Source organism: Bidens hawaiensis, unplaced genomic scaffold (genome assembly GCF_021521415.1).
Source record: "Bidens hawaiensis isolate Kalapana, Puna unplaced genomic scaffold, B.hawaiensis_p1.1 tig00025840_1, whole genome shotgun sequence".
NCBI lineage: Eukaryota > Viridiplantae > Streptophyta > Magnoliopsida > Asterales > Asteraceae > Bidens > Bidens hawaiensis.
The window spans coordinates 1-4,127 of record NW_027505061.1 but is presented as its reverse complement, the minus strand read 5'-3'; positions in this window follow the sequence as shown (position 1 = coordinate 4,127).

Genomic DNA, 4,127 nt, shown 5'->3' with positions numbered 1-4,127 from the left:
TCTTATTAATAATAAAAGTAATGAATTTAATAAATAAATGTGAAACAATAATATTAATCTTTGCAATAATAATTATTATGGAAATTTTTCGATCAATCAATAACCGTTCTAATCACAACAAAACTCCAATCGCATTGAAATCTTAATTCTTCAAATCATGTTATATCCCTCATAATTAATTTAATATTATATTATTTAGGAGTCCTTGACGGTACATTCCGAAGGGTTTATCTTTCTCACGTCATCTTTTGTCTTTTGTTCAACTAATCAGGTATATATTGTAACACCCCGGCTAAAGCTGAATACGCCCGAGTGTGACGTACAGATTGCTCAAAACACATGTGACACTATTAAGTGACAATAATATCATTAATTAATTTAAACATCAAGTACACAAGTTTGTAACAAGAAATACAAAGAAAATACACGAACAATTAACAACTTATCCATTTATTAATAACCTAAGTTCTAGTGTCCTTGTGACGGCAGCAGTCTCTAAATAAGGTATCTGTAGCATATATATATATATATATATATATATATATAAAATAATGTCAACTAAATGAATAGTTGGTGAGTTCACACAAGTTTTGATATAAGTACATAAAAATCATACAATTCCATGAACAAGTGTAAATGAGCAAGTAAGGTCCTTTCCAATTGGGATTGTGCACCAACGGTACTTAGATAAGTGCAAGTAATGTCTTTTCCAATTGGTAACAACCTGTAGGTTCCCAGCCGGATCTACACAGGAGTATCTCGTAACACGAGGGTGCAGAATCCCCACGTATACGATTCGAGTGTCGAGACGATTACCACGTTGAATATATGCAAACACACAAGAAGATAAGATAAAACTTGATATATTGCTAACACGTGATTCAGGGAATCACAAAACCAATCGTTCAAAAATTAACCAACTCAGCCGAAGTTACGGGTTTATAATACTCGACAACTTCGCCTAACACACTAGGCTAAGTTGTCATAGCTTCGCTGTCCTTCAAGTTCGCCCAACACATGGCGAACATATAACAAACACTATTCAACACAAAACAAACAAACTAAACGATTACAGACACAAACAAACACAAGATACTGAACTACTGACATCATGCACCAACAGACTCCCCCCTTGGCAGTAGCTTCATATCTCTATCTTCTTTCTCGTGTCTTGTAATCCAAAAATCTCGTACCACTCGTCTTCAAGCATGAACATTCTGTCTTACGCAGACAGAGACCCCCCTCTGGTACTTCTTTGCTTCCTCTTTCCACGCAGGAATGTAGAAAATCTTCTTATCATGGAGTACCTGCAAATCAGCTTGAGACAAATTAACCAAGTGCATGGGATCATACACTCTCAGAATCTCCTGTTCGTCCTCATCTTCCATAACAGCTTCAGTAGTCTGGCAGTCAACATACCACCACTTGAGATCTTTTAACACATCCTTGGGCATCATCTTCATCGACGCCTCTTTCAAACAACGCATTCCCCGTTCCTTATCTTCAACCAACTTTCCTTTCTGAGGCTTTAGAAGTTCAAACTTTTCCTCCTTAATAGCTTCCTTCCATACTATCTTTCCAATTATTCTAGCCATATTGTCATCACTCCTATTAATCAATCTCAAGCGAGCCAAATCTTTCACCTCACACTCAGGAAAAGTGTTAAGCGATCTCAAATTCTTCTTAAAATACTGAATCCCATCATAACGCTTTATCACAAACAACTTCAACTGTTTGTCATACAACCATCAAATGATATCTTTCTTTGACTCAGCGTAGCCCTTGATATTGTAACTCTTCTTAAACATTGTTGGTACTGCAGGCTTCTTTGTCTTGACGAACCACTGAGCACAGCCTTCTTTCCATCTCGGCTGTTCTTCCCACTCAGACTCATCTGGCACACTTTCATCTTGACGCAAGTTCACCTTATCAACATTTGGAATATCATGCTCTACACCATCATCAACAATCTCCCCTTCTTCTAACTCACTATCAATATCTATCTATTCCCCAATCTTTTCAATCTCATCAACCGTTAACACATCATCAATTAACTCATCATCATCATTTCCCAACACTTCCTCATCATCTACAACCACCACATTCTCACCACCTATACCACCTGATGGACCAGCAGACTCCCCCTGAGATGTGGAAGTCCCAAGAGTTTGTTCAGTTCTTGGCAACTCACCACCTGCATCTTTCGATGCATTGGGATCATCGTCTCTGTCTTGCCTCTTCTTGGTTCTCAATTCATCACCCTTGCAGCTCGTCTCCCCCTGAGATGCTAAGAACTGTTTAAGAGCATCTAAGAGTTTACCGTGTTCAACGAGGAGTGAAGGTTGTATCTGATTTTCTGCCACCAGCCTCTGAATAGCTTGTGTATGGATGAGGTGGATCTGTGATTGCTCAGCAACAACCCGTTCAAGAGCCGCGATCCTTTCAGAGTCTGACAGAGTAGCATCAAAGTCAAACCGCATATGAGAAATATCTTGAGCATATGGCTGTGGAATTCCCAAAGTAGTCAGAATCTCAGAGGTAGGCTGAAGAGTAACCATGGGTGGTATTGTGACAAGTAACCCGGCAGTTGCTACCACAGTGGATTCAACAAACCTAGCAACCACCTCTGAAGAAGTAAGTGTCGGAGGCGGTAATGAAACAATCTCTGGAACTGTAAACTGAAACGTTGTTGGAGGAACACCAAAAGATGACGACGTGGTTACCAAAGGAACACTTGAGGTTATCGGCAGTGTGACAGTTGAAGCAGCAGGTAACATAGTCATACCGGATAACGATGGTGGGGAAAAACGAACAACCCTTGAACTTTCACCAACTCTAGAGCTTTCACCAACCCTTCCCTTCTTTGATCGTCGTACCAGACGATATAGATCCTTCTCATAATCTGATTCACTATCATCTGAGTCTTTCTTTCGCTTGCCATGAATCCTCTCTTGTCTGACAAGGATTTGTTGTGTTTCAACGATATCGTCAGTAGAGGAGTCAGAGTCAGTTCTTTCAGAATCCGCCACAGAGGTAGCGACCATGGAAATATTCACACCTGACACCTCAGCTACTGAGGCTTGAACTTCAGCAGATGGATCAATCCGTTCCATATCAAAGAACCCATATCCACCAAAGGCAGCTTCAAGATCAACCTGTTCTTCTGGAGCTGCAACAGGATTAGCAGGCGGTGCTTGCTGTACCACGGGTGGTGGTTGAACCACAGGAGGTGGTTGAGGGATATTAGCCTGTTGCGGTGGAGGATCCATAAACTCATCTTCCAGAGGAGAAACATATGCCAGGTTCACTAAAAAACCAAACAAGGCAGTGTGCCTCGGACGAAGTTCAGGGTTTGCTACGAGTACTTGATGACTTACATTGCGCAAAGATTCTCTTAGATACACTTTCCACATACAGATTAGGAGCTACATGATTCAGAATCATCTGAAGAAATCTCGGATACATCAAAAATCTTTCCCGTAGAACAGCACGTCTCTGACGATCAATCTCATAAAAAATCATCTGGCTAAAACTATAAGGCTTGTTGTAGGTTAAAGCAGTCATAGTCGATTGCATCGTCGCCCCCATTCCATCTGTACCAGCTTTGCGACCAGACATGCACACTATCATCACATGTATCAGAAACCTCCACTGATCTAACAGAAATCCCTTTCGTCTCTGAGAATCTTCTAAAGGACCCGAGTACCCCATACGAACAAAGCACCAATTCGGAAAGTGGCCGAAAATTCTGTAGGATCGTCAGTGGTTTCAACCCCAAACTGTAAGGCTACCCTTATTTAATCGGTTGAGAACTGTACCACTTGATTGTTAACTGTAGCACGCATAACCGGAGGATCAACCCTACAGTCATATTCAACGGTTCTCCAAATGTCTTCATATTTGGTAGTGAAATGGGAAGGGTAGTCGTGATGGCATGAAAAATACGTGAGCGAACGAGAAATGAAATGATCTCACGATAGTCGTCTATTCCACGAGCATCCGGATCCAAGGTGATATACATGTTGTGACCCAGAAAGAACTGTCTGTTATTATCTCCACCTTCATCACCACCAGCTCCACCAGCACCTGCCACAGCAGCCAATCTGCAAAACAAACGAGCCAGATCA